The following is a 13,558-nucleotide window of genomic DNA, read 5'->3' as shown; positions in this document are numbered from 1 at the left end:
CCACCCCCTTCCTCAGCTTTACAGAGAAAGGAGGGACCGTTTGGGGCTTTTATGCCAGAAGGAAGCCCTCACATATGGATGGGGGGGGGGGTTAACGGCAGGGATGGCTGAGGGGAACAAACCACCAGTTTTGCAAGAGATTAACTCAGGTCATCTCCATGTCTCTATGTTATTTGTGAATGTAAATCATCGCCCTGTGGCTCAACGGAGGCAAACAAGTTGAACGACATAAGACCCTGCAGCATAGCTGAAATGCATGGCTACAGAATGGTCTCTTGGGACCAGGGGCGGCTTGCCCATTGACTCTAGTGGCGCGGGGCGCCAGGGCGCTTGGGCGCCCCAGCAAGTGGGGAAGGTGCGCAGCAGCCTCCTTTTCCCTCCTCCTGCACGCCGCGCCGCTCAGGGCTCAGGGGAGAGCAGGGAGGTAAGCGAGTGGAGCAGGGGCACTCGGACCCTGTTCTGCTCTGCAGCGACAGGGTCATCCCTCACCCCGGCGCTGTGTTTCATTGGTAGAGGCGATGCCCCATGGCAGCACCTCTACCAATGAAACGCAGCGCCCTGTTGGCGGGAAGGAAACGGCCGTGGACCCAGCAAGCGCCGGAGTCGCGGGAGACGGCCAGGAAGGCCCTGCCGCGGCACGGCCTGCCCAGGCACCCCGGTCCGCTGGGAGAAGGGAGGAAGGCCGTGCGGAGCCCCCTCCCCCACTCAATCCGGCATCAGACAGGCGGCTGGCCTCCAGCACAGCGTGGCCCCGCTGTGAGGTGCGGGGGCCGCCGTGAGGCTCCCGCCGCCCAGCACGCCAGGTAAGAGCTTTCCTCTTTTTTTAAAAGAGTGGGGGGCGCCCGAGGGATCCCTGCACCAGGGCGCCCGATGACCTTAAGACACTACTGCTTGGGACACACTTATGGGGCTACTTGGTACTCCCATAAAGAGCCCTGGTTAAAGTTATTTCTCCCTACCATCCCATCTATCCATCCTAGGCTTGAGCGCTCTTTCTTTCTTTCTTTCTTTCTTTCTTTCTTTCTTTCTTTCTTTCTTTCTTTCTTTCTTTCTCACTCTCTCTCACATACACACGTATGTTCCCAGCAAAAAAGCAACCTCGCCCTCTTATACCTTCCATCTCTGACTATTTGCCACATTGTTGCTTCACTGCATAGTCTTAAACATGCGAAACTATACCAGAGAAAAGTCTTAGGTGCCCTTTGAGCCATAGCCAGTGTGATGAACCAATGCAGACAATTGTTGTTGTTGTTTAGTCGTTTAGTCGTGTCCGACTCTTCGTGACCCCATGGACCATAGCACACCAGGCACTCCTGTCTTCAATGCAGACAATATGGGAGGTAAATCCACCAAGCACATTGTCTGCACAAATGTTTCAGCCCAGCAGCCTGTGTAGAGCTTCCGTGTGCATGCACATGAAAGCTCATACCAATAACAAACTTAGTTGGTCTCTAAGATGCTACTGGAAGGAATTTTTTTATTTTGTTTTGACTGCGGTAGACCAACACGGCTACCTACCTGTAACTAGGCTGTGTAGAGATTTCCTCAAAAGAAATCTGAGCAGGGTATTCTGAATGGGGTGTGTAATGCTTGCAAGATACCCTTTGTCTTTTAGAGAGTTCATATGGACTCAGTGGGGATCAGAAATACCCAAATCATTTCTGACCAAGCTTCACTTGAAAGTTTCAGGCCTTTTAAAGCGCACATATCCCTCACTTTTGTTGGCCATCGAGACCAATGACCTCCAACCTTTCCCAGTCTCCCATGTGCCCACACAAGATCAAACAGTGCATTTGGGAAATGATTGTTTAAAACGGTGGTCAAAGCACTCATTTAGCCAATGACAGATGTATGTAATCCAAGCACATTTGTATCACTATACTTGATATTCTAACATATAAGCTATTCTGGGAGCCTGATCATACAGTCCTTGAAATGAAAAGCACTTGTATTGCCTGGCCCTATTGGATCACTGTTTGTGGCGAACATTACAGACATATTTAGGTGCTCTTTGGATGTTCTGCCAGCCACATAGGAAACCCCCTATTCACGAACAGCTCCCACATGGCTGCAAGAATGGCAAAATAACTCAACCACATGTGCAGGAGGCAATCATACAGGTATTTTCCACATGTGTGTCTGTCTGACAATTCCATGGAAACCCACTTGTGCAATTGGGTCCTTCACATGACTGAGTCACTTAAATGTTTTCCTATTTGCGTAGGAGGAATTCATGGATAAGTGAGAGCCTCGTGAGCCTCTGAGAATATCTAAAGGACATCTGAGTTCTAATGAATTCCTCATATTCATAGGGAGAGAGGCTAATCCTGTTGCCAGTAGAAGTAACAGAGGAGTCAACTGTTGTGCTTGTGAGTCCTGTCCTGTCAGGGTTGTTCAGACTACTCCTGAGTAACGACCTTCCACGTACTTGTCTTTCAAAAGTCTTTATTGGTGCACATTATTTACAGTGAAGTGAACTGTCGGTTTCATGTCTTCTCATTCTGTATCAGAATCCGACACTGCCCCTTTTCGCGACTTTGACCAACATAAAAGCCTCGGGACAGTGAATCTCCTCCCCTTTCTCCTCCTCCTCAATACCGGTGTTGGGGGGAAGGGTCTACGGTCTGCCTTCTCCCTGTCCACCCTTCCCACCTCTCTCTCTTCCTGCCTGTGGACCAGGGGCTCTCCCATGCTGCCAGAGCCCTGGCACCCCTTCTCCGTCTCCTGACTCACCCCTTCAGAACCCGCACTTTCATAACTGCTTGGAGACGGGCTGCTCCTGATGAGAGGGGGGGGGTTCTCTATAATCCCTCCCCCTTACATGTCCCAAGAAAACTGCAGAAGGATGCATCATGTTACACCAACATGTATGCAATCAGTGACATTGACACAAGAGGATATATCACAAAGGCAAATCCTACCAGGAGCATCTTGCTACTGAAAGCCTTAGGCACATCCAAGTCAAACAGTCCAAATTATACATTTCCAAATTGTGTTTTGGTGTCCCACCATTGGACCTACAACACATATAGGTAGGCTATGTTCACTAGACTTTTGGGAGTGTGAGAGTGAGGTTCATAGCAGCAAAATAAGCTAAGGAAGGGAGTAGATGACTGGGATGCTAAGCATAGGAGTTGCGTGGGGAAGGGTGCACTTTACTAGGTCTGGAGATCAAGGAGGGCCAGCCCAGGATGCAACCCCATTACAATGAAGGAACTGCAGATCATGTTTGAGGGGGATATTGATGGAAACTTTTTTCCTTATTTATTTCCTGTTGTGTGTGTGTGTGTGTGTGTGTGTGTGTGTGTGTGTTTGGGGGGGGAGCCAATCAGAAGCACACCAAAACAAACAATACTTTGAACAGTGACGTGCTGGCTGAGACCTTCATTGGAACAGAGAGAGTGAGTTGTGTGGTTCTCTACATAATGTGGTGTGCTTTTTCAAGAACTACCAGTACTTGTCCCAGAATTCCTTGTGCATAGGTAGGAGGGAGAGACAGGTGGTGGGAGGAAGCAAGCATAATAATAATCCCAGGGACAGCAGGAGCTGGTGCTGTTGTAAGGATCTATGTGCTCAATATATATGTGTGAGTAAATCTCTAGTGCACTCACATGCAGGAAGACACTACCTGCTGCTGCCATGTCTGGCTATGAATACAAATCAGTCAACCAGAAACATAAGGAGGTTAAACAAAGGGAACTGAAAGAAGCAAAAGGACACCATTCAGTCTTGTTTCACAAAACAGACAGGACTTTCCATAGCCCAACAGCAATATAGTACTGTAACTAGGACCAACCAAAAGTTACAAAATAGTAAGCTATTACAGTACAGTGGAACCTCGGTTTATGAATTTTCGGTTTACGAACGCTGCGGACCCATCTGGAACGGATTAATTCACTTTCCATTACTTTCAATGGGAAAGTTCTCTTCAGTTTATGAACGCTTCAGTTTATGAACAGACTTCAAGAACCAATTACACCCATGCTTCGGGTTAAGTACGCTTCAGGTTGAGAACTCCGCGGACCCGTCTGGAACGGATTAATCCACTTTCCATTACTTTCAATGGGAAAGTTCGCTTCAGTTTATGAACGCTTCAGTTTATGAACAGACCTCCGGAACCAATTGTGTTCATAGACCGAGGTACCACTGTATCTTGGTGGGTCTCTTCTTCAGGCTCAATGTTCTGATAAACAAAAATAGCAAGCAGAAGAGGGAGAGAGCCTGGACTGGGCCATGGGAGAAATGCTCCAGTGTGGGCCATGTTGTAATTTCAGAAATGTACAAAATGTAATTTCAGAATTAAAGCAGAAAGTTTCTTCCCTGAGTCATGGGATTGTATGTAGGGGATAGGATTGTGGTATGTCTGTGGGAGGGGACCCATGTTATAAGTTTGTACTGAACAGGAAAAAAATAAGAAGGCTTGGGCCTCAAAGTCAAGAGAAGGAACCCCTGGAGAGGGGGGCAAAGGAAGACAAAGATCTTTTTCAAACATTTAGGATTCCTCTAAGAAGGCAGCTTAAGAAAAAGGATATCACCTGGAGAAAAGGAACCCAGAATTTCCTGTGGGCTTTCAGCAGTAAACCAGATTGCTGTGTTTCATTGCTCCCATTACCACCCTGTACAGTGCCAGGCACTGTCTCCCTCTGCATGCTGTAACCTCATCAGCAGGAAGCCTTTTCCCCCAGATCCCCACTCACAATCCCCAAGTCACAGCCTGGGAGGAGATTGGTACGGTTTGTTACACTCGGGCGGAATGTACTTTGTGTTACAAGTGGCTTTGATCCAGGACTCAGAAGCTGGACTTTATTTATACTTCCCTGCTCCGGGCTCAGTTACATCCTGCTGTCAGTTATGTCTGTCTGTGTCCCTGCTTCTATCTCCAAGAGAGATGAACCTGGTCTTAAAAATCCATTCGGAACATTTAAGGAGCAGAAACCAATTTGCACCTTGCCAGCCTGCATTTCTCGCCAGTGTACGAACCCTCAATTGATTTAGATTCAGTGAGGAGCTATATAACCTAGGGACATTTTCCTTCTATTTGGTGCGAGTGCCTGGGCTGGGGACGGAACTCGTACTGGCTAGAGGGCATCCACATGGGGAAGAGTGGGCCCCAGGCTGCTGCTGGCTCAAAGTGACCTTGGCAAAGCAGAAAGGCTTTGTGCTTTATTTCCTCATTAAGTGCAGCGATACTTACCTCTAACCTCGCATACCTTGACAACACCTAGAACGTCTTTGATGGCATTAGAAATGGCAATTTACCTTACAGGATCAACTTCAAGTGGATTTTTATAGGGTGGCCCTCTTAGACCCTGTTAGATGTAGGGTTCATCCATACAGTCATTTAATGTGAATAGTAAGCTTCCTGTACCTCCATTAATTCTCTGTTGTCCATGTGATGTTATCTTCCAAATCGCTGCCTTCCCACACTTCCCCCTCCCTCAGTCCGGATATTCTTATACCCTCACCTTTTCAGAATATCTATGGTATGAGCAGTTTCTGTGACATGCCTCCCCAACCCCAATGAAATGGGGAGGAGGTGCTTCACAGAGCAGTTTGGCAAACTGCTCTGGGAAGTTGCTCTGGGAAGTGCCTCTCCCTCCTCCATTAAACAGCTCCCCTGCCCCATCTGCCACTTGCTTGGTCACCTGCCTGCTTGCCATTCATTATGCCGGAGTTGGCAGCCTATTGGCAGCCAGGTAAACTGCAGAATGATGACTGCCTTACATTGCTATATAAGTAGGAATATGGTATATATATTTTCAAGTCCGTGCTTAAGTGTTGGAGCAAATAAACACATAGCCTCTTGAGAAAAACCAAACTGAAAGTCTCTTGAAACTAACAGAGGATTCAAAATGCCACAGTCAAGCCAACAAAAGTCTTATGGGATGAGTGGCAGTGATGATGAGCTTCATTCAAAGGGGCCTCACTATTGCAAGGACAATGTCCAGAGAAAAACACCCACAACAATTATACTTGCTGGAGTGAGCATCCTAGTTTACTAGCAACTTGGATAGTGGTTCATGTTCTGGTGATTTATTTGCCCACAAGAAAAGCATAATTAGGGTGATGTTATTTGTTTGAATCACAATGTGTGATGGTTTCACAGTGATGGCTAGATAAAACAAAGAGCCTGGATGAGGTGAAAACCCAAAAAGATGTCAGTGCCAGTGGTGTATATAATTAATTCTGAATGCAAAATCTGGATTTCCTTTGTTTTTGTGTGCGTGCGTGAATGTGTGTGGGAGGAGTGGCTGGGAATTGGAACACAGCATGTACAGTTCTGAACAAAGGCTGCGGAATTTATCGGGAGACATTCAAGGCTGTGATAAGGAGTCCCTGCAACATTTGGATAACAGAGTTTAATTGCATTTTTTCAACATATGCCCTTTATTTGTTATCCTTTTAATATCTTGAATGTTACCATTTAGGAATAAGCAGATCAGTAATACAAAAACAAGGACACGTTATCAACTGTGGTTTTGTAACAACTGCTGCTTCTCTTTCAATCCAAGTGATGCTGAAAGCTAAGTCAATTTACAGGAGCACAAGATGAGAATTGTTCATAGGAAGCACGGGGCCTATGATGACACAGATTACCCATACTGATTCACTTCAGGCAACGGCACATAAAGTACTCTTTACATTGTCACCAGTAAATATTTGGGATAGGGGAAGCAGGAACAAACTCGTCACTCAAGTTTCTTCCTGAGAGCTTATGCCACACAGCTAAAAACATCTCTCACTATAAATGCATCCCACTCATCTGAGAAATGCAATACCTCGAGCCTTCCTTGCTCCTCCAAAACAGTCTTGATGGGAGAAAGAATGCGAGCTTAGGCGGCTGCAAGTCATTTTAGCCCATTTCGTTAATCCCCCTCTACATTAGTACGTCCTGTCCCTGTTTTACTGACAATGGTGTAAATAAGGGTTAGAGAGAGATGGGGCTTCTGCACCGTTATTAAAGGCTGTGAAGATCCTGCAAGAATGGTAATTGAAAATTGTTTAGACCTATCTATTGTAGCACTTAAATTGTCATCTGGAGCAGCTGCACCCAACGCTTTCAACAACGGGTACAGAATGTGCTAAGAGTAGGCAGGCTATTGTGTAATTCGGAGGCCCCAGCTAGCTGTAAACACTGCCTATATACCCACTGACGTGTTTAGGCCTAGGTTCCATTTAGCAGTGGAGGGCAGTGCTGTTGCACAGTTCAGAGTACGTAGCCACTCCCCATTGTAAACTTCCAAAACATAAAGGATTTCTTGCGCAAACAAGAACATACTTTCCCTCCCCCTCCCCCATTTTGGGTTAAAACTTGGCACACTCAGATACCAGCCTCAGAACAAATATTTTTAGAAAAATGTACAAGGAGAGAAAAAAACAACATTGGTGTGCCTGAATGAGGCAATAGTTTATCCAGACTATGCAAGAGACATCTACGCTGCCTGTTTAAAAGCAGAACCTTTTTTTTATCATTTGAAGTTCAGGGGAAAAAAAAAACATTCACTAGACATTCTTCTGTGGAAGAAACATGTGCCACCCCATCTGCAATGCAGTCCCTCAGATATATAGATCCATTTGTGACATGCAGTGTTTTAAATGTCAATGCGCAGATAGATAGGGATCAACTATTTGCCAATGCCCCAGTCGTTGAAACAGTTGATGTTTCGGTTGAGAATTTAATACTGTAGGTTCTCTTTCGTTCTGTCTTTCTGCTGTTGGCAGCACAGGTACGTGCCAATAAAATGGACTGGCTACTGAAGGGTAAAATAGTGCTCTGCTTCTAAAATGCGAGGGACCAAGGCTTATGCCCAGTGGTGTCACCAGGGAAGGACTTTGAGGCAGGTGTCCACGGCTCCCTTTCAGCAGAGTAAACAGGAAGGCTCCTCAAACAAAGCATGGATGGCTTACCATATTTTGAAGAAGTGAGGTAATACACATTACCATCTAAAAAGGGGGGTCCTCTGTAGCACCGTGGAAGTCTGGAATCAAAAATTACATAACTGCACTACTATACATGACTATGTGAAAGCCAAGCCATTTGTCCTAGTAGCTCTTAGGACTTATCCACACTTAAATTTTGCCCCACGCTTTCCAGGCACAGGTCCATGTTTTAAAGCTCCGTGTCCAATCACTCCCCCCACCCCCCACCCCGGAACTTTTCCTGCAAAAATCTGTTCTTGAAAGCTGAAGCGCAACAAACAGCAATTTGGATTTTCCATGGGATTGGGACAACAAAATTAGTCGGGATAAAAAGCTGGTGGATTAGCGTTTATGCAGCTCAACAAAAGGCATGCAGTGTGGGGACAATGTTAAAAAAAAAAGAGCGCATATCATCCAAAAAAGGACAAAATAATGCAACTATTTGCGTAAAATTTGACTATGCGCTAACACACACACAAATGTAAAAATAATTGCTGTCATTTAAATAAAGACACACGTCACCATAGTTAGGAAGACTACATGTCCTGCATGAATTCTCAGTCTGCTGTCTATGTGCTCACTGTTGATGGGCAACTTCTGGGCTCCTCCTCTCTCTTTGCCCGATGCTTCACCTTTAAACGAGACCTGGACCAGACAGCCCTACAAATAGAGGGCTGTCCTCTGTAAATTAGGACACATGGCCATCCTGGTCCGTAAGATATCCTGGGCCCAAACCACGCTGAGTTCAGAGAAACAGCTCTAGTCTTCAGTTTAAAAAAAAAGCATTTATGTGTGATTGTGCCAGAATATTGATAAAGATATACATCCTGGTGTCATTTGAAAGTGTTCCATCGAAGGCAAGGTGGGGCTAATAGACCACATAATCTGATGCATGTATGAATGCACATCCAGTTTACAATTGGATGCCTGATCCAGCAAATGATACATGCTCAGAAGCCTGTTCACATATACTGGTACTGTATATACAATTGGATTGCGGTATCAATAGGCGAGTAATTGTTCAATAGCATGTTCTTCTTTAATGTTACAGTGGTACATCCGGTTCTGAACTTAATTCGTTCCGGAGGTCCGTTCTTAAGCGGAAACCGTTCTTAACATGAGCTGCGCTTTTGCTAATGGGGCCTCCTGCTGCTGCCGCGCCAGCGGCACACGACTTCCGCTTGCGTCCCCAGGCAAAGTTCACAACTAGGGGCATCTACTTCCAGTTTAGTGGAGCTCGTTACCCAAAACATTCGTAAGGAGGACGGTACGTAACCCGAGGTTCCACTGTACTGAGGATATCCATGGGATGAGTCATTATATTGGAAACAGGTCCTCAGGCTAAGTTAAACTCTTTGGTAGGTACCAACCCAGCTTGTGGCTTTGTAATAAGATCTAATAGCTTTCTTTATATAGAGAGCTTTATATGTCATACAAGTGTACATTTCTAGTGGTTAAGATAGACATCAATGGGCCATTAGGGTGAATGGGGCAGTGCCCCCTCAACTTCAGTCTGGTCCCCAGCCAGTCCTTACCTGCACTGGCTGGCAGCTTCTCCCCCCCCCACTCCTTCTCCTTAGTCTCCATGTTGTCCTTGTGGAACTCAGAAGGCAGGAGGATGGAAGTCAAAGCAGGGTTGGCTCTGCCTGTCATTGGGTCTGACTCCACATCCTGTTGGTCTGCCTGCCTTCTGCCCTGCCAGTCCCAATGGCCACCAGCCTCTGCTGGCAGACACAATATAAAAATAGATCTCACATCCTGCCCCATCACATCCAGTAATGGGGTGAGCCCAGCTTCCTCCTGCCTTCGCAATTTGAATGGACAGAATACCAGACAATCAGCTGCTGATTCAGCTGTGAGTCTTGCTGAACTGCTGTATTAAGGGCAAAACAAAAATAAAGAAAACAGTAAAAAAAATTAAAACCTTTTTTTTAAAAAAACAAATCAGTCATGGTGAACCCTCAGGGATCCCAGCACTTGCCCGGTCATTCTGGGTGCTGATGCCAGGCCTGGTTCTTTGTCTCTATCATCTTCTCTACAGTCTCTTGAGTATTGAGCATCTGCTTCGTGATTACAGGTAAGAGCTGTTGATAGACCTACTCTCCGTGCATGTGTCTAATCCTTAAAGAGAGAGAGAGAGAGAGAACCAGCTAATGGCCATCACCTCACCTTCTGGCACTGATTCCATAAGTTAATTATTGCATGGTGTGAAGAAGTCATGTGAGCAACATTCTTCCATGAGGCACCTTGAATTTGTTTCCACCTGTCTTCGCAAACAAGGCTAGGTGTGGAGAGGGTAGGGAGAGAAGCAATTCAGAGCATGGCATACCATGGCATTGCTGCAAATGTGGTTGTTTTTGGATGGGAAGAGAACTGTGGGGAGGGGGGGGAGTTAATATTTGGCCCCAGCTCCAATTTGGAATCCATTTCTGGTCTTGGGAGGGTCCATCTCTAGCATTAAGTTCCAACAGTGGCCAGGAGAGGTCCTCTCTGAGAAGCTTATCAGCAGGGCATGAAGTAGGGTGGTTAGGTGTCCTACTTTACAGGCTGAAGTCCTCTAGTTGAAGGGCTTCTCTGCCCTGGTCTAGTGTAAGGAGAGAGAGAGTGGAGGCTTTGAAGTTGCTCATCAGCAGGTAGCACCTAGAGGCACACAGGTTCATATGTGGTCACAATCTCTGTTCCCCACTACGGTGAGATGGATTCCATTTCTATGAAAATGATATAAACTTAGAAAGAATTGCTATCTATATATTAGCATATGCAAATTTAATGCAGATCCATGTCCTGTTCTGTTTGCTGGTGCATTAATGGCTATGCTAGCGCATGGCAGGCAACAGGTTTGCCTGCAACATTTTGTTGAGAAATGTCTCCAAACATAGACGCTTCATTTAGCTACCCCACGTGACATGAGGGTCCTTTGTGGGCAAAGCTGGAGTGAAACAGTTTGGGGTAAGTAGAGGCAAGGTGGATGGGACTTGAAGGGTCCCCACTTTTTCAAAGGGCCAGATCCATGCGCATGGCAATCATGCTGGCAGTCGTGGAAGCCAAACTTCATTTTGGGATACGTGGAATCGTTGCTGTGAAAGAAACATTTCTTTTACCGCTACTGCATCCAGGGCTGGATTTAGGTTTAAGGAGGCCCTAAGCAAAGGAAGGTAATGAGGCCCGTTATATGTCCAGCTGTCCTTTGTCAACAACAAATTGTCGCTGTTTTTTGTGTTGAATATACTGTATGCTATATGGTAATTTATGGACCTAATAGGTATCTAAAGCCACATAACAAAATATGTATTTTATCAAAGTAATTGTTGAACTGAAATGCAATTATGAAGAAGTATATTAATTGTGAAATACAATTAAGAAATGAGCAAACCAGTGATATATTAGGGAGCAGGCTAGCAGGCGGGGGCCATTACTTACATCACTGTTGCTGTATGTAGGCCTTGAAAGACCTACCGTACATTGGCTCCCAGTACATTTCTGAGCACAATCCAAAGTGTTGGTGCTGACCTTTAAAGCCTTAAACAGCCTCGGTCCAGTATACCTGAAGGAGCGCCTCCACCCCCATCGTTCTGCCCGTACACTGAGGTCCAGTGCCAAGGGCCTTCTGGTGGTTCCCTCCCTGCGAGAAGCCAGTTTACAGGGAACCAGGCAGAGGGCCTTCTTGGTGGTGGCACCCGCCCTGTGGAACGCCCTCCCATCAGGTGTCAAAGAGAACAACAACTACCAGACTTTTAGAAGACATCTGAAGGCAGCCCTGTTTAGGAAACCTTTTCATGTTTGACGGACTACTGTATTTTAATATTTTGTTGGAAGCCGCCCAGAGTGGCTTGGGAAACCCAGCCAGATGGGTGGGGTATAAATAATCATAATCATAATTTGTTTTTATCTTATATTTTGGAAATGTACATCCAGGATTTTTTTTCTTTAATTTTTTGGGGCCCCCCAAGAGAGTGGGGCCCTAAGCTATAGCTTGTTTAGCTTATACGTAAATCCAGCACTGACTGTGTCACAAGCACAGGGGAGGCTGCGGCAGCCACATTAAAAGGTACACAGGTCTGTTGCAACAACTGCAGTCATATTGCTGGAAGCTACTTTTTGTTCTTCCTGGGTAACGATTGAAGTGCAGGTCTGAAGAAACTTGCAAAACCAGCTTGTTGAGAGACCACTGCAGGACAGGACAGGGGGTGGCAGTGGTGGAAAATAGAATGTGCATCTCTTTCTACAACCATTACTCAATGCCCTCTCAATCTATACTCTCTGAAAAGGCTTACACAATTTAAACCAGTTTGAAATTGACTTAACTGTCTGGACTTTCCCAAAGAGAACCGTGGGAAATGTAGGTTTTTGGTTTTGGACGGATTAAGTTCCTAGTAGGGATCATCAGTAATGAAACAGGTTTCCTATTATTCATTTTTTAAATAGAGACATCATCATCATCATTTATTATTTATATCCTGCCCATCTGGCTGGGTTTCCCCAGCCACTCTGGGTGGCTTCCAACCAAATATTTAAAAAAATACAGCATCAAACATTAAAATCTTCCCTAAATAGGGCTGCTTTCAGTTGTCTTTTAAAAGTAAAATAGTTGCTTATTGCCTTGACATCTGATGGGAGGGCGTTCCACAGGGCAGGGGCCACTACCAGGAAGGCCCTCTGCCTGGTTCCCTGTAACGTCACTTCTTGCAGTGAGGGAACTGCCAGAAGGCCCTCGGTGCTGGACCTCAGTGTCCAGGCTAGACAATAGGGATGGAGATGCTCCTTCAAATATACAGGACCGAGGCTGTTTAGGGCTTTAAAGGTCAGCACCAAAACTTTGAATTGTGCTCAGAAACGTACTGGGAGCCAATGAAGATCTTTCAGGAACGGTGTTATATGGTCTCGGCAGCCACTCCCAGTCACCAGTTTAGCTGCTTCATTCTGGATTAATTGCAGTTTCTGAGTCACCTTCAAAGGTAGCCCCACGTAGAGCACATTGCAGTAGTACAAGCAGGAGATAACTAGAGCATGCACCACTCTGGCAAGACAGTCTGCGGGCAGATAGGGTCTCAGCCAGCCTGCATACCAGACAGAGCTGGTAAACAGCTGCCCTGGACACAGAATTAACCTGCGCCTCCATGGACAGCTGTGAGTCCAAAATGACTCCTAGGCTGTGCACCTGGCCCTTCAGGGGCACAGTTACCCCATTCAGGATCAGGGAGTCCTCCACACCAGCCTGACCCCTGTCCCTCAAGAACAGTACTTCTGTCTTGTCAGGATTCAACCTCAATCCGTTAACTGCCACCCATCCTCCAACTGCCTCCAGACACTCAACACAGGACCTTCACTGCCTTCACTGGTTCTGATTTAAACGAGAGGTACAGCTGGGTATCATCCGCATATTGATGAACACCCAACCCAAACCCCCTGATGACCTCTCCCAGCAGCTTCATGTAGATGTTAACAAGCATGGGGGAAATCACAGAACCTTGAGGCACCCCACAAGTGAGAGCCCAGGGGTCTGAACACTCATCCCCCCCACCACTTTCTGGACACAGCCCAGGAGGAAGGAGTGGAACCACTGTATAACAGTGCCCCGAGCTCCCAACCCCTCAAGATGGTCCAGAAGGATGTTATGGTCGATGGTATCAAAAGCCGC

General features: G+C 46.2%; 1 protein-coding gene across 5 annotated transcripts in view; it reads right to left on the bottom strand.

Moving 5' to 3' along the window:
* The window catches only part of LOC118088106 (armadillo repeat-containing protein 12), a 62,427-nt gene that overhangs the window by 31,426 nt on the left and 17,443 nt on the right, over positions 1 to 13,558 (bottom strand). The window lies entirely within an intron of this gene.

Source organism: Zootoca vivipara, chromosome 7 (genome assembly GCF_963506605.1).
Source record: "Zootoca vivipara chromosome 7, rZooViv1.1, whole genome shotgun sequence".
In the NCBI taxonomy this organism is placed as follows: Eukaryota; Metazoa; Chordata; class Lepidosauria; order Squamata; family Lacertidae; genus Zootoca; species Zootoca vivipara.
Note: the sequence above shows the minus strand (reverse complement) of the source record. Positions and strands in the feature narration are given on the sequence as shown.